The sequence below is a fragment of the Prionailurus bengalensis genome, chromosome E4 (assembly GCF_016509475.1).
Source record: "Prionailurus bengalensis isolate Pbe53 chromosome E4, Fcat_Pben_1.1_paternal_pri, whole genome shotgun sequence".
Classification (NCBI taxonomy): Eukaryota; Metazoa; Chordata; class Mammalia; order Carnivora; family Felidae; genus Prionailurus; species Prionailurus bengalensis.
In genome coordinates this window covers 41811083-41831736 of record NC_057360.1, presented here as the reverse complement: position 1 = coordinate 41831736, position 20654 = coordinate 41811083, and the positions used below count along the sequence as shown (strand labels likewise).

General features: G+C 50.7%; 1 protein-coding gene across 9 annotated transcripts in view; it reads right to left on the bottom strand.

The window, feature by feature from the left end:
• Positions 1-13015, bottom strand: part of ATP2B4 (ATPase plasma membrane Ca2+ transporting 4) — a 98625-nt gene extending 85610 nt beyond the window's left edge. For 7 of the 9 annotated variants that reach the window (XM_043567969.1, XM_043567975.1, XM_043567965.1 and 4 more), the window contains exon 1: positions 12574-13015. The gene's annotated coding sequence lies outside the window, so the exon portion shown is untranslated. Of the gene's footprint in view, positions 1-11303; positions 11461-12573 lie in introns of those variants that run through there. The other 2 variants (XM_043567974.1, XM_043567966.1) reach the window with 2 other exon arrangements.
• Between the last annotated feature and the right edge of the window lie 7639 nt (positions 13016-20654).

The following is a 20654-nucleotide window of genomic DNA, read 5'->3' as shown; positions in this document are numbered from 1 at the left end:
TCCCCCCTCTAAACATGGGGAGCCCAGGAGTATTGAAGACACCAAGGTAAAATTCACTCAACATTTTTTTACGGAGAACTTACCACGGGCCAGGTACTACTCTAGCTGCTTGAGAAACATCAGAGAACAAAGAGATGAAGAACCTTGCCCTCTTAGAGTCTACTTTTCCAGCTGAATCACAGTAAAACAGTTCTTTTTCTTGGTAAGGGTTGCATTATAGAGAAGGCATGAGTCTTGGTGTCTGACAGGCCTGGGTCAAAGATTAGCCCAACCCTGGATGATCCAAGCCTGGATGGTCTCTGGATGATGATCTGGGAGCAAGCTACTTAACTCACTGGGTGTTAGCTTTCTTATCTGTAAAATCAGGGCAATAACATGTTGCAGTAATGCTGCAAGGATTAAAAATAATGTACATTCAATGCCTGGCAGGCCACAGAGTTCACAAATGGCAATCTTATTTTTCCAGGCCCACCGGAACCCACAGATTCTGGGAAAACTCGCAGAGTTTGAAAGCAGGGCATCATCTCCACAACGTCCTGGAGACAGTTTGGTTTGGTGAAGAGCATAGTTGGGTTTGAACCCACCACCTGAGGTCAAGGAATGTCCCCTCTAGAAACATCTGCTCCTACCGGTAGCCCCTGTGGAAGGGCGAGGCCTGGCTCATCATGTTTGATTGGTCCCCGCTTGCCTCCAACAGGTCACAGGTAATTGGGGCGAGGGTGGACACACAGGACCTAAGCTGGAATCTGTATCTCTTGACATCTCTTTGGACTGAGAGACTGGGTTAATCTACTTGGAGAGCTAAGAGGGAAGGTCATATGGATTTGGAGGCTGAACCCACTGCTCAGGTTAACCACGATGGGTGCTGAGCGCACGGACACGGGAGCAGAGAAGGGAACGCGTGCAGCCCCAGAGAGAAAGCACGGTCCACCCAGGGGCCACACTTGCCCCCACCAAGTTTTGTGATATTTCTCTGTCAACTTGTAGTAAGGCCCCCTTTCACTCTTTTTTGCCGCTTTGAGTGGGTTGCTGCTCCTGCAACCAGATGATGTCGAAGACGAATCCTGCACCTGTCTCAGAAGGTGGTTGTTGTGACATAATGTGAAAGCAGCTGGCATTTAGTTGACATTCAATAAAGGCTGTCGAATCTCTCCGTGTTCTTGTCAGTCCGTCACTTGGCAATGGAGAGAAGAAATCTATAGATGTGCTAGCCTAGGGTTGGACCTCAGCCTTATGTTATACGAATGTCTTCATTAAGCTTTAAAATGAAGACACTGTTGACTTTATTGCCTGCTGGAAATATTAAATGCGATCATCCAAGTTTAGTATGTAGCACATGATGGATGGTAGGTCAGACGATCACTTCTACTGTTGTCATTATTATTTAAGATGCGTTGTGTTGGGTCTTGATCTAGGCAAGGAGGGAGGATGTGGGAAGAGCAGCCTCTGGAGTGGGCAGTGAGAGAACAGAGAAGGATGGGCTCCGTAGTGGGGTCAAGGGGCTGGGCAGCAGAGAGAAGGAACAGAAGTGAGCAGCGGGGGACGAGCAGAAGCCCTAGAATGAGAAGCCTTACACTTACCTAGCACTTCTGTAGCCCTAGCACTTTAGTGTTGATGCAATGCTCTCCCTACCCTATTTCGTTTGCCCATCAAAACACTCCATCGGGTAGATCAGGAAAGGTGACAACATATACAGGTTACGGACGGGAAAGTTGAAGGTCAACAGAGATCTGTGTCCTATGTGCCACCCAACTCTAAATCCACTTTTCTATCCTGAGACACCAGGCTACCTCTGGAAAGTAGGGTGGAGGGGCTGAAATGAGAAGAAGCATGGGAAGAGAAATTGGACAGTTTCTCTGGAAAGTTTGCTTTTTCATTCCAGGGTTTCATTCAGATCCTTTCTGGGCATCCCAGCAATGGGACAGCTCTGCCCCATCAGGCTCAGAGGCTCTAGGATGTAAACAGAGGACTGCAAAGTCAGACAACACGGGGATGCCAGCCTAAGGACCGGATATACAGGCTAGATGACTGCCCAGCTTCAGCATCAGGCCTTGGCCCAGGAGAAGGCTTCTTCTGGCAAAGGACAAGGGCATGTCCTTCACCATCTGGCCACAGGGCCATTGGTAACACGGTGCTGCCCTACAATGGTCCCCAAGGCCCCTCTCAGCTCAATTGTGTATGGAGTCTAGGCCTTCTGTCTCTAAAGTCAGGAGTTACCTTTCCCTGTTCTCCAAGGACACAGATTCAAGTGCTCTGGGACACTGTGCCATTCAGGGCTTGCCGTGGGCCCCCAGGCTCAGGACACTTGTCTTTGAGCTGAAAGGAGTGATTCTTAGCCACTCTGCATCCTGGAGACATGACTTCTCCCCAGATCCTCACACAGTGCCCGGCATACGGTTTGTGCTCACTTCACGTTTGTTGGATGAACAAACGAATACGCGAACAAGCAAATGAGTGACAGATTGGCTCCGGCAATAACATCAGCAATAAAACCAGCCTGTGCTGTCACATTACAGCGGCCCCACCATGCTGCCTCTTCGCTCCCAAACCAGAGCTCGGCAGCCAACCCGGCCCAGAGGAAGGTGGAGGAAGATGGACAGGGCAGAGCGCTTCCCCTTCAAACTTCCTCCGACCTTTCGGAGGAGTCACACCCTGTGTGAAAGGGCAGGGCCGGGGACACCCAGGCAGGAGGAAGGTTCTGCCCGCCCCTTTCCAGGACTTCTGCTTCGGCTCTCAATCACCCAGCTTCTCCCAGCTCCAGGCCCACTCTCTGGGAGGAGCTGCGGAAAGTACCAGGAGAAGAGACCCAGCTCCATTAGGAGCTACACGGCGATCAGGGCGGTGCAGGAGCACTCCTCCCTTGCATTTTCCTCACTGCTAATGACCCAGATTGGTAAGAAGGGTAGCAGCAGTTACAACCATGGCACAGCACTTTTATGGTTTCCGGCATCTTCCAAAGTGCTTCTATCACACGAACTCACCACACCACACGTCATCCCTGGAGCGCCTGGGGTGCTTCTGCCTGTTACTTGGGTAGAGAGACTGGGCAGTGGGGAGGTTGGGTGTTGAGCTGGGTCACGAGTGCTGCACGGATGGGGTCAGAGGCTCAGCCACGGACTTGGAGCGGGGAGAAGTGGGGTCTAACGCTGGCTCAGCATCAAACTATCAAACTCGCCTGGCGCCCTTGGGCACGTAAGTCTCCGGGTTTCAGGTTTCTCACTTGCCAAAGAGGATACATTGGACCATCCTTCCAACTCTGTCCATCTCAAATGCTCTGGCTCAATAGCACGAACAGCCACCCCACCCCCCAGCCAAAGCCTGGTAACTGACTGACCTCCCCTGCACCAAGGTCAGAAAGCCCCTGGAAGTGTGGATGCCAGCTGTGTCTGTCCTAGCGATGCTAACAGATGTCATCGGAGTGCATCCCACAAAGAAGGCTGTGGTACAGACGGCAGGCAGGAAACATCAAAAGAGCAGCCTAATGGTCCACAAGCACCAGGAGAGCAGGCAGGCAGCAGGCTGCTGCTGAGGCCAGACGCCATCCTGCTGCCACACGGGTGCTGGCTCAGACACAGGCCGGAGCCATTCCAGTGGGGGGCAGCAGACGGCCTCCCTCACCTGCCAGAGCATCTGACTCTCCAGGACGCTCAGTGTCCTCTGCCGTCTGCCGGATGCAGCATCTCAGCTCTTCGTCCCAACCCGCCTCCCCTCCCCCAAGCTCTCCTCCACCTAGCCTCTCTCCTCCTTCAGATCCCGTTTGGCAATCACCTCCTCCAAGAACAATTCCAGGTGAGCCCTGCCAAATTCTGGCCTCCGCATTCCTACTCACATCCTTCAGACCCCAGCATCACCAGGTCATGTGTCCCTGTGCCAGATGAGGCTTCCTGTGTACGATCCTGCTCTAGTCTGCCCCCAGATGGGGGGGAAGAATAGAGTGGATATTCCCGAATTCCTCCTTTCTGACAACCCTCCATCCTCAGCTCCTAAAATATGAGGCAGGGCAGTCAGGGCACAGGAATAGGGCACTACGGACGGACAGCACTCTCCTCTCTCCCCAGGGGCAGCTGACCTGGCCAGTTACCAGAAATGCTAGTGCTGGAAACTCACCCAGAGTCTGGACAAGGGTTTGGCCAATGTGTCTACCTCCAAGGCCAAAAGTCTGGATGGAGAGGGAGGACAGGCTGGCCCAGCAGCTGGCCACATTTCTCTAAACCCAACCCTTAGTTCGGATGAAGGCCTCGTCTCTCTATCCCACGGCGCTGACTGTAGTCACTGATTTCCAGTATTTCCTAATATTAATACGAGGCTGAACCATGTGAAATGCCATCTGTAGGTCAAAAGTGGTTGCATATTGGCAATTTCGTATGGTTCGTGGTACAATCTAATCACTCTGGGAAAATCATGTTCTCTAGGAGATGGTAAACTCCCCGAAGGCTTGGACCTCTGTATCTCTCTCTAGCCAGTCTTTCTTAGTTTCTGGCCTAGGACATAGCAGAATCTTAGCTTCGGGAGATACTGAGCCAGAACTTCTTAATTGAATATCCAAGGCAGGTAAGGTGGGGAATCTGAGGACCCGTCCTACTCTGAAACCTTAAAAGTGGTTGTCTACAGGACAGGTTCCTTTATGACTCCCCACCTCTGGTCATCCTGGATAGAGGGATGGAAGTTGGCCACAGGCTACCACCTTGTGCTAGACTCTAAGGTAAAGAGTTTGGCTTGAGCATTGAGAATTTTACCCCTCTGTGGGAAAGGAGTCTTGAATCGGAAATGCCTTTGTCCAAGCTTGGCTTCATTTTACAGTGGGGGAGACAAAGGCCCAGAGACATCACCACCTTAGTCAAGGTCACACAGTAGGCAAGAGTCCAGGTCACCAGTTTTCTGACTCCCAGTCCCATGCTCTTCTGGCAGGGGTGGGAGCACATGAGAACAAACTCTGCCCTGTCTGCCCCCTTTCAACTTCCTGTCTCGTGCTCTTATAGGCTCCCTAGCAAGACAGAAGGGGAATTGACGAAGGGATCAATAGCCCCCTCCTGCGTGAAAAGAGCCCTGAGTCATGCCAGGGTTTCCAGGGAGGGGAGAGAGAGAGACAGAGAGAGAGAGAGAGAGAGAGAGAGAGAATGGCAGTCCTGTAAACCTGATCTCTCTCCAGAGCTGGGACCAGGCTGGAAAGGCGGGGGTGGAGAGTATGGTGATCTGGGTCACTGACAGTGCAGCTGGTACACGGTCCTTGCCAAGAAGGGGGGCCCAGAAGGCCTTGCTTAGCCCAAGCATGAAGGCTTGGGGCAGGCACTGCCGAGTTCTTTCAGAATCACCGAATTACAGAATTCAGAAGGGATGCGAAAGCTTGGTCAGAAACAGCCTCAGGGCGATTGGTGGATTCCTCCTCTTACAGCCCGGGGCATCCCCTTGAAAAGTAGGTGGGTGATTCTGGAAGCCTGCAGCTCTTAGGCTTCCTCAGCTGGTCCGTGGCCTGGTGAGGAAAGTCCTGCTCCCACCTGTTGCCCCTGGTCCAGCTGGCCCACCCATTGTGCCCCAGCTGCCCCCACCAGGAAAGGGAAAGCCCAATGCTGACAGCAGCAGGGAGAGAAGGAAGCCTCCCAGGGGCAACTATGTCATCAAGAAGGTCCCTCCACGTGCTGTGTGGGGCTGGAGGAGCTGAGTCACTTGCAAACCCCTTTACCCCTAAATACTTTTGCATAATCTCTAAGCACGAGGATATGCTCCTATAAAACCATTATCGTTACTGCTATGACATATTCCACAATTAACAATAATTATATATCATCTCATATCTGTATTAAAAGTTGTCCAATTGTCCCAGGATGTCTCTTACAGTCTTTTTTTTTTTTTAACCCAAGATCCAGTTAAAGTTTACATATTGCAATTGGCTATTATGTTTTTTTTTTTAATGTTATTATTTTTGAGAGATAGAGTGCAAGCAGGGGAGGGCGGAGAGAAAGAGAGGGAGACACAGAATCTGAAGCGCGCTCCAGGCTCCGAGCTGTCGGCACAGAGCCCGACGCGGGGGCCCGAACCTAGGAAACGCGAGACCGTGACCTGAGCCGAAGTCGGACGCTTAACCGACTGAGCCCCCCAGGCGCCCCTGGCTATGATGTTTCTTTAGCTTCTTTACATCTAGACTGGTTTCTCTCTTCCTGCCCTTCTCCCCAAGCATATCACTTCAGGGCTTCTTTTAATGACCTTCACTTTTTTGAAGTCTCAATCAGTTGTCCTGTGGAATCGCTCACATTCTAGATTTGGCTTTGGTCTCCTCGTCATTAGGCTCCAGAGACACATGTTTGGCGAGACTATAGCTGATGTGGCTGCACGTAGAGCACATCAGGAAGAACTCACGCCAGGTGGTCCCACTACTGCTGATGTTTGGTCGCTTGGGTAAGACGGTCAGTGCCGGATGTCCCCGTTGCAAAGACAGGTTTTTCTTTTTGCAAGGAGTAAGTAATCCACCAGGTGATACATTGAGATCGACCTTTCATCTAATGATTTGTGTCATTCATTAGCAAGCCCAGCCTGAACCAGTGACTATAGGAGGGGCTGCAAACTAGTACATTTAAAGTTATTGCCTCCACCTTTCATTAGCTGGCATCCCTGTGTGAAGAGTGTTCCCTCCCTGCTCCACTTTCGCTGTCAGAATGGACATCTTTTATTCAGCGTCTTATAATCTATTACTGTTATTCTTTTCAACGTTCAGTGTGTCCCAAAATTGCCCTGTGGGAGCCCCCTGAAGCCAACTCCTGAGTCTTTTGGCCATGAGCACATGCTAGCTTTCTGGCATAACACGATTCAGGTGTACTTTCTCAGTCCCAGATTTAGAATCAGCCATTTCTCCATGGAGCACTGCTTCCTCTTAGGGGCAAGTGGTATTTAGAAATAAACATCTGGGCGTGAGGTGTCTTCTGTGCTACTGGGTAGCAGTACTTCTAGACCCTTCCAGTGAACAGACCTAGGAGATACATAAAAAATCACAGGGTTCTGCCTCACCTTCCCCCATTCCGTATTTTTGACTCTCTTCTTCCAGATCAAAACCCTGACTTCCAGAGATGTCAATATACTCATCTGATCTATCCTACAACAAACAAAAAACCGTTTCCAATTTATGATGCCAACACCATGACCAATAACACAATTAGAGAGTAAAGGTCAAGATTTTTTTTTGGTAGTGCTTTCTATCCTGAGAATATACATTCCACTAAGAGTCAAGGCATTAAACAAAAAGATTACTCGAATTAATTATTTTCTTTGTAGAGGAATCAAATTGATACTCAGGTTCATTGTTTCTGTTGTGGTTGGCTTTAGGGTTTGCTTTTTTCTTTCTTTTGGATCTATGTAACCAGGTAAACTATTTACCTGGTTCAGAAGTCAAAACTGTCTAAAATAGTAGCATTAGTAAAGTTTCATTGCCATCTCTATCTTATCTATCCTGTTCCTATTCACCCTACAGGGAACCATTTATATTAATTTCTGGTTTATCCTGTGTGTGTGTGTGTGTGTGTGTGTGTGTGTGTTTGCAAAAAGTATTCTGATTTCTCCTGTTTTCTCAACAAAAGTGCCATGCTCTATACACGCACTCTTTTGCATCTTGCATTTTGCATTTAACAACATATCCTACAGGGATGCCTGAGCGGCTCAGTCAGTTAAGTGTCCGACTCCTGATTTCCACTCAGGTCATGATCTCGCGGTTTGTGGGCTCAAGCCCTGTGTCAGGTTCTGTGCTGACAGCGTGGGGCCTGCTTGGGATTCTCTCTGCCTCTCTCTCTTAAAATAAGTAAGTAAGTAAATATTAAAAAAATATATATATCCTAGAAATCACAGCATGTAAGTTCACAGGGCTCCTACTCTTTTTTTTGGCTGCATAGTACTCCACTGTGTGGCCGTACTCCTGTTCATTCAGCCAGTCTGTTAAAGATGGGCACTGGGTGGTTTCCAGTGGTTTCCTTTCCTGTTGCAAATATGCCTTAAAGAATCACCTTGTGCATATGTCTTTTTGTATCTGTGAATGTGCACTTTCTGGATAAATTCCTAGAAGTAGGATGGCTGGGTAAATGCATATGTTGTTTTGTTAGATAGTGCTAGCTTGCCCTCTGTAGGAGTTGTACCGGTTTGCACTTGGAGCACTGATTTTGCAACCTAGGTGGATCTTGCTAGAGGTGTTCTGAGCTGAGAGTTTCCCGGAGTCTGAGAGTCCTTGGTCCCACCAGTAAACACACTGCCTCAAGATCCTCTGGTCCTAGTGACCGGGCAGAAAGGCAAGAGCAAAGGGGTCTCACTGATTCCATTCCAGTTCATCATTCTGAACGGTCCCAGAGATTTCTTTTGTGTGTGTGTGTGTGTGTGTATTTATTTTTTGAGAGAGAGAGAGAGAGAGAGAGAGAGAATGTGAGTGGGGGAGGGGCGGAGAGCGAGGGAGACACAGAATCCAAAGCAGGCTCCAGGCTCCGAGCTGTCAACCCAGAGCCGGACGCGGGCCTCGAACCCACTAACAGTGAGATCATGACTTGAGCGGAAGTCGGACGTTTAACTGACTGAGCCACCCAGGTGCCCCATATGTGAACGGTCCCAGAGATTTCTGTACTTGGGAAACCAGAGCACAGAGAAGTGATGGGGCTGAAAACTTCAGCCAGAGAGGCGCTAGAGTGGAGAAGAAAGGAGGGATCCTTGGCCTTTGGTCGCCTAAGTCCTCACCTCCCTTTTCTCTCCTTTGGCCTCTGCACCATCCCACCCGCCACTCCCCAACACAAATTGGTTCGAACCCCTCCTGTGTTGCTCCTGGGGAGCCCTTGGCTCTGGTCCTAACTTGATCCTGCCTGGTTTCCCTCTTCAACCCACATTCCTGTGGGCTGCACACAGAGGACTGGCTTCAGGTGGAGGCAGAATTCAAAAGTCCCTGTCATTTCTCTTTTAATATGTGCGGAGGAAATAAGTCAGTGGAACAAGACTGGCTCATACAAGGGAAAGAGGAAAGAGGAGACAAAGGGATGTTGGAAGAGGAAGCACCAAACATTCCACACAAGCCTTGGGGACTCCAGCCCGAGGCCCTGCTTCATTTCTGTGACCCACTCTACTGAAAGGGGAAAGGAGCGGGGAAAGCATATCACCCCGTCTGACCGAGTACCATTTGCGGATGATAGGAACGAACGCCAAGTCCGAGGCGCAGGGAACCGGGCTGGGAAGAGTACTGTCTGAGGGCTAGGCTGGGGGAAAGACATCAAAGGGCTGGAAGGATTCCTCCACGAAGGCAGTGAGGCCCAGGGTAGAGCATTTTTCTTCAAGGTCAAACCGAACACCTGGGTCAACCAAAGCCAAACACGACTCTTAGGTCCTGGGGAGCCAGAACGAACATCTTCCTTTCCTCCCTCCAAAGCTTCCTGGATCTGGAAGGCGCCACAAGGGCAGGGCTTATCCATGTCTTGGGGTGCTGGGTCCAAGACAGAGAACACAGGCAAAAAAGAGAAAAAGGGTCCATGAGGATTCCCGGGAGAAGCTAAAGGGTGGCAGTTTCCCGTGGAGGGTTGAGTTGCCGACAAGGGGCAGCTGCGTCAGAGCCAAGCAGCCCCCAGCGCCCCTCTTCCTCTGAAGACCCTCCAGCCAACGATGCTGGGGAAGAGTGAGGCTCTCCAGTTATCACGGCTCAGGGACCTCCACGCCCTCCTCCTCACCGCTTTCCGTCTTCCAGCACTCATACCTCGGGCAAACTAACTGGGCGTTCCCATTTTGACTTCTCTTCAGACACCCAAGATCACAGAAATCGGACAAATCTGACTCAGCCACGCCCTCCCACCATTACAGTGGGTGCGGGCTTTCCATCGTGCGGCGGGGAACTGAAGCCCACAGGGCAAGCTAGGCAATCGGTCCCAGGATCTCCCCAAATGTCACTTCCTTCTTTCACCAAACACTGCCCAAGCACCTTAGAACGTGCCAGGCACCGCGCGAGGTGCTGGGAGCCCCGGGGCTAAGCCTGTGCCTCCGTCGACTTGCCCTTGAATCTGGCCAGGGACGCGGAGGAGGCAGCCGGACGGGGAGGGGACGGAGGCTCGGGGAGGCCGGGAGGCAGCAAACCTGAGCTCGGCGGCGGCTCGGAGCGCCTCCCGCGCAAAGTACTCGCAGGAGCGCGGAGCCGAGGGGGCGGGGCCGAGCTGCGGGAGGGGCCGCGACGGGGCGGGGCCGCCGGCAGCTCCGGACCCCGGGGCCGCGGGTTTGGTGCGGCCAAGGCGGGAAAGGAGAGAAGGTGCCCCCCGCCGCCCCCGCCCCGCGACTCAAGGCCACAGCGGGTGGGGGGAGGGGTAGGCAGGCGCCTCGGTGTGCGCTAAATAGGGACCTGCTCCTCAGCGAGAAGCCCTCCCCGAGCCCACCAGAATCTGCCCCTAGTCAGAAAACTGAAAATAGGAAGGCCAACTGCTGGGAGGGTGGGATTATGGGCTCCCGCCATGGAAGGGCGCGCGCGCGGGGGGGCGTTGGTGATTTCGAGGTTGTACCTCGGCAAGATGGTGGCAGGGAGGATAGGGCTCCCCAGCAGGAGAAAAAAAAAAAAAAAGGACTCCCCTCCTCCGCCCCCCCCTTGCCTGCAGAACAAGGGCATGGATCTTGTCTTGGGTCCTCGGCCCCTGGGGAAGGCCTCATTCCCTTCTGGATCAGAAGACAAGGGTGCCCTTGGGGTGCAGTCAGATCAATCATCCAACGCCTCAAAATGAAAATTGATTCCTGTTGTTTTCTGGGCCCCCACTTAAGCTCTCCTCCAAGAGTCCTTTGCTTCCTTCTTTCCAGTTTCTAAGCTCCCACCTTTACCACCCCTCCAACCAAACCAGCTGGGGAAGAGGGCAGGTGCTTCCTCTCCCTCCCCACCCCAGACTGACCCCACTGATCTGTGGGGTCCAGGACCCAGCTCCCGGAGCCCACCCCCCATGCCACCACCCCTAGCCAACAGGGAACCAGGCTCACTAAGCCATCGGAGCCACCACCGCCTCCTGTCCTCCTCCTCCACCTTCTCCCAGCCAGTCCGTCCGGACACTTAGGCCCCTCTCCACGGCCTGTCCCTGCCTTGGATGACCCTCTCTTCCCTTTCTTCCAGAGAAAGAGGGCCCGGCGCTGAGGGGGCTGAAGCGGGGCTCGGTATAGGAAGGTCGAGAAGGGGCATCTCTGAGGAGGAGCTCCAGGAGGGAGAGGATCTGCAGCCTCCTGCCAGACACCCCACCCAGAGGAGGAGATGGCGCTGTAGCCTGGGATTCACTTCCCCTCCCCCGCCGCGTCAGTTGCGTGCCCGCGATTTCTCCATCTGACATCCCCCCTACCAGGCCAGCCGGCGCCGACACCGCGTCTGCAAGTTGTTGTAAGTCCGGAAGGAATGCCCGGGGGAGGCGCCTCTGGCCAGCCGAGTGCCCACTCGCTCCCAGGATGCGCAGGCCACTCCCGCGTTCCCCCCTCCCGCCCCCGCTGCTGGAGAGGAGCGGTGGGTCCTTCGCAGACCTGGGGGAGTGGTGAGGCGGGCCTCGCCTTGGGGAGGGTGCCAGCCGGCCTCCTCCACCCCAAGAGCCAGCCAAGTATGCGAGGGAGCGAGCGGGTTGCAGGAGAGAAGGAGCGACCAGCCCAGCCTTCATTTCCAGCTCTTCTGCAAGGGCGCAGTGGCCCAGGACGCTCAGGGACCCTCCCAAGGACGCCAGTGACCAACCCCCAGCCGCCCAACGCTCACCGGCCCCACAGGCACCGGCCTTGGATCTGCAAACTTTCCAACTTCACCCCCTGCTCTTTCCTCTCCTCCGGGACCCGAGATGTGCGGGGCGGTGCCCTCAGAGACACTCATACAGTTGGTTCTTGACGCTCGGCACACACTCAACAACAGCGGGGCGAGGGAACTCCCAGCTTTTTCCACAGCTAATTATAGACGTGAAAGTCTGAGGATGTTTTGCAAGCGGCAGAGAAACTGCTGAGGTTTCTCTACAAAGCTAAAGAAATTTAATTTGTGCACTCCCCTTCCCCATTCCCCTCCTTCTCGGACCTCCGCCCACCCCCCAGTGAGCCCCTCGGCCGGTCCCCACGGCAGCCCCTCCTTCCTGCTGAAGATTTCTTACTCGGTTCTTTCTTTCTTTCTTTTTTTCCATCTCTCTTTGGGGCTTCGGAGAAAGGGAACAGACGCGGAAAATATTTTTGCAACAGTTTTCCATTCTGCGTCTCATTCCCAAGCCAAGGGGGAGGGGGAGGGCAGGAACGGATGGGGGAAAATAAATGCTTTTTCCAAAAGCTCAGTTTGGGTGTGAAAAAGACAGCCCCTCCATTTCCTTACCCCCACAGCCCAGGAATGACAAAAACTAGGAAAAGAGAAAGAAATCACTTGTTTGATTATATGGTTTCTCAGAACGGAATCTAGGAAACACAGTATTTGACAAATCTGTGTGTGTGCGTGCGCGCGCGCGCACACACACACACACACACACACACTCTCCAAACCCAGTCGCAAGAAACATGCTAGGAAGAGGAAATTCAGGGAGTTTTTAGAAGCCATTGAGAGCAAAGAAAGAAACAAAGTTTGCAAATCGCGACTCAATTCATTCTCTGCAAGCCTACCTCTCTTTCTAGCAAAGATCCAGGCTTCTCCAAGCGGGACTCTCCCTCCGGGTTTCCATGGACGGGGTGGGGTGGGGGTGACCACCCACCGGTCTCCCCAGTGTGGCAACCACGCTAGAGATGCTGGCTTTGCTCTCTTGCCTTTCCAGCTACGGCCGGGGAGTGGGCTGGGTCTCCTCCCCCAGCCCTCCCAAAGGGAAGGACCTCTCAGGTTCCTGGAAGAAAATGGGTGCAGGGGAGCTGGACGGGTGTCTCCGGCCTAGCTCTCTTCGGAGGGATCGTTTCCCAGGAAGTTCGTGCTCCCCTCCTCAACCCCCAGCTTTGGACGGTCTCAACAGCAGAGCTTTCTTAAGAAAATGCTTGTCATGGCAACAGCTCCAGCCAACTCGGGCCAGACTCCGGCTCACCAGCTCTCCCGGAGCAGTGCGGGAGGAGAAGGGGGAGGAGCGAGAGCTGGAACGGAGGTGGGGCTTGGCTGGAGGCCAGACCATTACTCTACTGTTAAGGTGGCCCGATTTGGAGCCGCAGCTGCTTCCTGGTTTGTCTTAAGGGGGAATGGCGAAATGGAGGGGAGAAATCCTCTCTGGGGTTTCCACCCCGCCCTTGATGTCACTTGTGGGAAGGAAAGTAAGGGTGGGGGGTTGGAGGTGGGAAGTGGATGTGGGTGGCGGTATTCAACCGTTGCTGGGTGGAGGGAAAAAAGGAAGCCTCTGCTGGCGGTTGGCTTCCTGCAGCTCCTACCGGGCCTCTCAACCTCTTAACTCACTCAGACCCAGAACCCAGAAGCCCAAGGTGTCTGCGGAAATTGTGCCGCTGCCGCCCCCCCCCTCCCCCCACCTCCGCTCCGAACCCTTGCAGAAAAGGGGGCTCCCTGGAGGAGAAGGAATCGCCTTGGATGCACACAGGTACACAGCTTTGCTTACCCATAAATCTTAGCACACATCTCCTCACCCAGACTTCGCACACACAATCCTGGGTCATATTCTCTTGCCTCTGTGCCGACCAGAGGCCCATCCACAGTGCATGATAACAGCTGTCCTCTTTTCAGCCCTGCTATGTGTGGGCTAAAGCACATGGCATTGTTTCCAATACTCCTGGCCATCTTGGAAGGTACTTATTGTCCTCATTTCAGAGTTGAGGAAATTGAGGCTCAGTGGCTGGACCAAAGTTACACACCTGATTAATGACAGAGCCAGGATGCAAAGCCAAGTCAGACTGACTTCAAAGCCCATGGACCTTCCCGCTCTTGGATCATGCTCCGACACACATTTCCAGTTTAATTTGCACACACGCAGACATCCACACACACTTATATACAGCCTAGAAACTGTTAATCACACCTCCACAGCCACACCCCCACCAACATTGTGCAAGAGTGCCACCCCTAGCTCTCGCCTGGGTTTTGCTTCTGGCTTTCAAGTACAAACATGCACCATCAACTGGTTCACAGAACACATCTGTATTGACTGATATATTCCCACACCTACCTCAGCACACCCGTCATTTGTATTCATATGCTTGTGGAGGGCGGGTTGACATACACTTCACAGGTTTGAGTTGTACACTGTGTAGTGAAGAAGGTGACCTACCAGAGTTTCAGGGGTTGGGGAAGAAGCCTCTTAGATCCTAACCAGCCCCTCAGGCTGCACCTGTCCTGCTTTGCATCCTGTCCTCCCTGCCCCAGGATGAAGAACCGTTTGCACATGCAGAAACCGACTTGTGAATTACACTCCTAGGTTTACTTTCCTCCTGGCCTTTACCATCCTCCCCAATTTCCTAACATTTGGGTCCTTCCCCCCGCTCTCCCCCCTCTTTATTTTCCTATCCTACTGTTTCTCAGTAACCCATCTGCATCCTATTTCTGACCTTGGGAAAGTTAAACAGATCAAAGGAAGGACATATTTTTAGACTTGTTGCGCTGGGCTCAGCGCTTAGAGCTCCCGAATGTGGTGCGGGAGACTGCCTGCCGCCATGCCATCACCATCTATCTTGGGAACCAGGTCTAAGATAATCCCCTGCCTGTCCCGTGCCTCTCCTCTCCAGCCCAGCTGGTGGAACGTTGCAGGGGTGTGGAGGGGACTTTAGGGTCACCTTCTAATGGAAACCATCCGTGGACTTCTTTTCCAAGTTTCACCCTCCTTGGCACTTAGAGGACACCAAGGGTGAGATGTGTCCTCTTTCACTCCCTGCCCCCCTCCCAACTTCTCTGGGCCCTCCCACCCCACTCCCCAGGGCATTTCCATGGAAGAAGCAGGGATAGAGACCATACCTTGTTACGGTTCGGAAAGTCCTACCAAAATGTCGGCTTCAGGAGCCCAGATCAATTTTGGGGGGAAGGCATGGGAAATGGGAGGAAAGGAATCAGCCGAACACAGCTTCAGATTTAATGCCTTGTCAGGCTCCCTGCTGGATTGCAATAACTTGACATTTTAAAGCCCACTGAGTGTCGGTCAGTCGCATCTTTATCATGAGAAAGCCGGTCTCCAGGATGGTGCTTTAAATGTATTAAAATATATTTTAAGCTTCTCTGCAGTGGCTGTGCGTGGAAGCATTGCCTAACTGTTCAGTAAACTCGTCTTGGGGGAGTAACAATTTAGGCCAGATGTGTGGTCCCATTAAAGGAGAAGTCTACTTTGGCCGCCTGGCAAGTGGGGGCTGGAACAGGCTGCCAGTTCGTAGCCAGTTAGTATTTGAAAGGCAAGATCCTTTCTTCAAACTCCCTGGGTCCCAGGGAGACAGGCCCTGTTGGGGAGGTGCCACCAAAGAGGATCTTAGGTGTGTCCCACCTCTGGCTGCCTGGGATTCACGGGCAGACTGGGAACATGGCTTCCATGGTAGCTTTTAGGTAGTTCCTCCCTTCTCTCAGAGCCTAGTGCTCCCCCTGCCCGGGTGGGAGCTGTGGGATAAGAGAAGAGGAACCTTCCACCCTATTCCAACCCCCCAGCCCTTGTGTAGGCGGGAGACAAGGATGTGAGAGGGTAGGTCAAGGTGGCTCTAGGGCAGCTGCAGCCTGGTGTCTACAGCTGAGCCAGCCACCGAAACCTGTATTTTCTGGAAACCAAGAAGCCTCGGTGCCTTGTTTCTTCCAGCAGCAGGCTTGAGGTCTACGACACTGGAGTTGTGCCCCTTCTCCCTACCATGGCAAGAGGGAGGGCACTGCCTCCAACACCAGAAGTTCCTGATTGGGCTGTTGTGTATGGCTAGCTGCCCTAGCCTCTGAATAGCCCCTTTTTCTTCTTATCCACACTGCCCTCTTGACCTTACACGTTCTCTGCTTCATTAGTTCCAGCCTGGCTTTCCTCAGCTAGGCCGTGGCGTCCGCAGAGCCGGCCGGTTGTGGCAGGGAGGCCATCACTGGGGACCCTGCCCCCACTCCTCCTCTCACTTGAAGAAAATGCAGTCGACCTTGTCTCTCCCTTAGGTGCTGAACATAATATGCTCCTCTGGCCTCTTGCGAGCTTCCATCTTGAGGTCCCCAAATCACACTGGCTGTTTGCCCTCACCTCCCTGGAATGCAAGCTGCATCTCTCCCTTCTGGAGGCATCTGCTGTCTGGAACAGCAACCATCCTCCCCGCACCCAGACCCGCTTCTTTAAGACGCTCTGTCTCCTCACTGTTAACATGGGAACTGTCATTTTATTAGAGGTCCCACCACTACTTGACCCAAACTGAGCCAGCTACATCCTTTCCTGAGGTTCTTGAACCTAAGACCACAGAGAGGACAAGTCTTGATTCCCTCCAGCAGTGTGCATCGTGAGGAGTGAGGCTCTGGAATTATCAGCGGCCATGTTTCCTGCACATGGAAGAAGGTTGCCAGTGGGAAAGAATAAAGCTTACGTGGGGAGAGAGGCCAAGAGGAAAGGTGAAGAGAGGCCTGGCAGCATCTGAGTCAACTGTATCTCATATCCTACTGTGCCCTCCCTGTTCCTACAAATGAGTTAGTTACATGACTCATTTATGCATGCATAAGCTACACTGAATTGGGTTTTTGTCCCTTGTATTAAGTAATATAGAAAGTAACGTAGGGGCACCGGGGTGGCTCAGTCGGTTAAGTGTCTGACTCTTGATTTCGGCTCAGGTCATGATCTCACGGCTGTGAGATCAAGCCCCGAGTGTGGCTCTATGCTGGGTGTGGAACCTGCTTAGGATTCTCTCCCTTTCTGTCTTCTCTGCCCCTCCCGCACTTGCACACATGCTCTCTCTCCCTCTCTCTCTGTTAAAAAAAAATTATATATAAAATATTATAATATATTATATTATAATATAATACATATACATACATAATATATATGTATATATATATTATATATTATTATATATTATATTATATATTATATTATATTATATATGTATATATATTATACATATATGTATACATATTATATATATACATATATATACATATTATATATGTATTATAATATATATGTATTATAATATTATGTATATATATTGTATGTATATATGTATATATATTATATATATATATGTATATGTATATGTATATATGTATATATATTATATGTACATATAAATATATGTACATATAAATATATATTATATGTACATATAAGTAATATGTATATATATTATAATATATATGTATTATAATATACATATTATATATATAATATATATACATATATGTATATATTATAATACATAATATATACATATACACATACATGTATTATATATATTATATATATGTGTATAATATATATGTGTGTATATATATATATATAATATATATGTGTATAATATATATATAACGGAAGGAAAGTTATATAGAAACCTTTTGAGCTGGTATCTACCATTTAGGTACACTCATTTCAGTGAATTTTATTTATTCATTCTATTCATTACTGAATATGTACTATTCAACTCAGTATGTCTATTGCTTCAACATCTATTGGGTCCAGACAAGAAATACAGAGATAATAAAGCTTATTGTGTAGTGGAGGAAAAAGATATATTCATAGCATAAGTAACCACAATAGAAGGTGTTATATTCTTTGAAACATACTTGTTGAGTGCTTACTATGTGCTAGGTAGTACTTATTAAAAGTGAAGTTGGGAGAGCCCCTGGGTGGCTCAGTCGGTTTAAGTATCTGCCTTCGGCTCAGGTCAGGGGTTCTCTGCTGTCCACACAGAGCCTGCTTTAGATCCTCTGTCCTCCTCTCTTCCTGCTCCTCCCCTGCTCATGCTTTCTCTCTCTCTCTCTCTCTCTCCCAAAAATAAATAAATAAAACTTAAAAAAATATCTAAAAAAATAAAAAATAAAAAGTGAAGTATGAAAATACAGTAGACCCCCTTATACATGGGGGATATGTTCCAAGACCCTTAGTGGATGCCTGAAATCGTGGATAGTACTGAACCCTGTATACTCTATGTTTTTTCCTATATGTACCTACATATATACCCATGAGAAAGTTTAATTTATACGTTAGGCACAGTAAGAGATTAACAGCAATGACTGACAACAAATCAGAACAATGATAACAATATAGTGTAATAAAAGTGATATGAACATGGTCTCTCTCCCTCTCAAAATATCTTTAAAGAAATTTTTTTTTGTTGGGATGAGGACTGGGCATTGTATGTAAGCGAGGAACCATGGGAATCTACCCCCAAAACCAAGAGCACACTGTATACACCGTATGGTAGCCAACTTGACAATAAATTAGATTTTAAAAAGAAATACATGAATAAAATAAAATAAAATAGAAATTTGTTATGTTTATTTGCTTTTGAGAGAGAGAGAGAGAGAGAGAGAGAGAGAGACAGAGCACCAGTGGGGGAGGGGCAGCGAGAGAGGGAGACACAAGGCCTCAGCAGGCTCCAGGCTCCGAGCTGTCAGCACAGAGCCCGATGTGGGGCTCCAACTCATGAACCCTGAGGTCATGGCCTGAACTGAAGTCGGACACTTAACCGACCTGAACCACCCAGGTGCCCCTCTTTCTCAAAATATCTTAATGTACTATATTTACTCTTCTTGTGTTGATATGAGATGATAAAATGTCTATGTGATGAGATGAAGTGAGATGATTGACGTAGGCCCCGTGACATGGTGTCCAGGCTGCTATTGACCTTACGGTACATCAGAAGAAGGATTATCTGCTTCCAGAGTGTGGTTGATTGTGGGTAGCTGAGATCGTGGGGAGGGCAACTGTGGATGGGGTTGGTGGGGGAGGCTACCACACTTCCGTGGAAACTCCAGGGAGTGACTATTTCCGACAGGAATGTGAGAAGGCTCTAGAAAGGAGACAGTATTTGGAGGTACCTGAAGAATCTCGAAGACTAAGCTGTAATCTGTTTTGGACAGATGGGAGGGATGAAGCCATGAGGGTAATGGCGTGAGCCAGGGTACAGAGGTAGGAAGAATGGAGTGAAGGCTGGCGAGACCGGCTGGGGCTGGACTACTGAGGGCCCTGAGTGGCCTCTCCAGGTCTGCATCGAGCCCGCTCGCTGTGGCAACAGTGTGGAAGGTAGATTGGAAACCTAGGTGGCAGGCAGGGATGGTCCGTGCCCAGGGCAATTCTGGGCAGTTTCATATAACATAGTTCTATATGACGCTGTCCCTGTGTTCTAGAAGCATCTGATCGAGTTGTGGAAACACATAAAATAGATAACAACAAAACACTGTGTGATCATGTCTAAAAGTTGGATCTAGGTGAAAAATCCATAGAAAGTCTAGTGGAGAAGCTGAAGATGGGCTGGGAGCCTTTGGGGGATAGCTTCTTACAGTTGGTGGGGCTCCGGCTGGACTTTGAAATTCTTCTCAGTGTCTCTCTTCCCACTCCCCTGCAGAGGAGTCCGGTGATAGCTGAAGGCAGGCAGTATCTGTCCCATGCCCTTAGTCCTTGTCATACATAACCCAGGGCAAGGGGAGGAAACCGGATCCAGGAAGACAGAGCTTGGGATACTAATGTAGCTCCAGGTTGGGCCTAAAGGCTTGGGGACAAAGGTGCCCCTTCAGGGACTGGGAGTAAGAGGGCCAGGCAGATATATCAAGACAGAAGGCCATAATATCGGCCTGGGCCAAGAGGACAGGAGATAAAAGGAGGCTGCAGCTAGGTACGAAGACAGCCAAGGTTCATCTCCCAACATACTGTAATCAAACAGCTAACTCTCAGGTCTGTGGTGAGGGTTGCTTCTAGAACCAGATAGGGAGGACTCTGCCCTTCCAGAATGGTGACTTCAGCTGGGAGGGTCCGAGGGAGACAAAGGATGGACAGTTCCGGCTGTATTTTTATGAGAGAGGAGCAAATCTCAGCAGCTGTCTCAGCAGCAAGCCGGCCCATTTTTCCACTGCAGGAACCTTGCTGGGTCCTCCACGGGAGGCCTGGCTCCCAGCTCACCCCCTTGCTGGGTGTGGGTGGTCATCTACTCTTGACAAGCAGCAATTTCATTTTCCCCACTTCCTGCAATTCCTGGGGAGAGGACTGGATGGGACAGCCTTTACTGAGCTCATCAGAAAGCGGGGTGTCTGAATCTGCAAGGGGGTGATGCAGAATTAAATCACAGCCCTCTTTCTTTGCTGGCTTAGAGGAGCTGGACTCAGAGGATCGCAGGTCTCTGTCACCACAGAGGTCTTTGTGGCTCGACTTCTGTTGGTTGGGGTTTTGGTGTTTTGTTGTGTCGACGGTTTCGTGCTCTGATTCTGGCAATAGCGAGGTTTGGTGGGGGTGCTAAGAGCTCCATTTTACTCTGCGATCTCGGGCAGAGCAGTGTTGATGACGGGGAAGGCACTCGAGCTGGGCAGTCGGAGTGTGTTTGCGGAGGGAAAAACCCGTCTGTTGGACCATATGCTCCTGGGAAATGTACGACTGCAGAATCCGATGTGGGAAAGCCAGAGTCCACGGAGGTGAGGTCCAGGAGCATCTTTTGAATGCAGGGCCTTTGATGATATGTGGTTCCAGTTCTCTTCTGGTTCAGTTGGTTCGGAAGCTGCAGTGGTTTGGTTTTTTTAAAAAAAAATTTTTCTTTTCCACGTTTATTTATTTTTGGGACAGAGAGAGACAGAGCATGAACGGGGGAGGGGCAGAGAGAGAGGGAGACACAGAATCAGGAACAGGCTC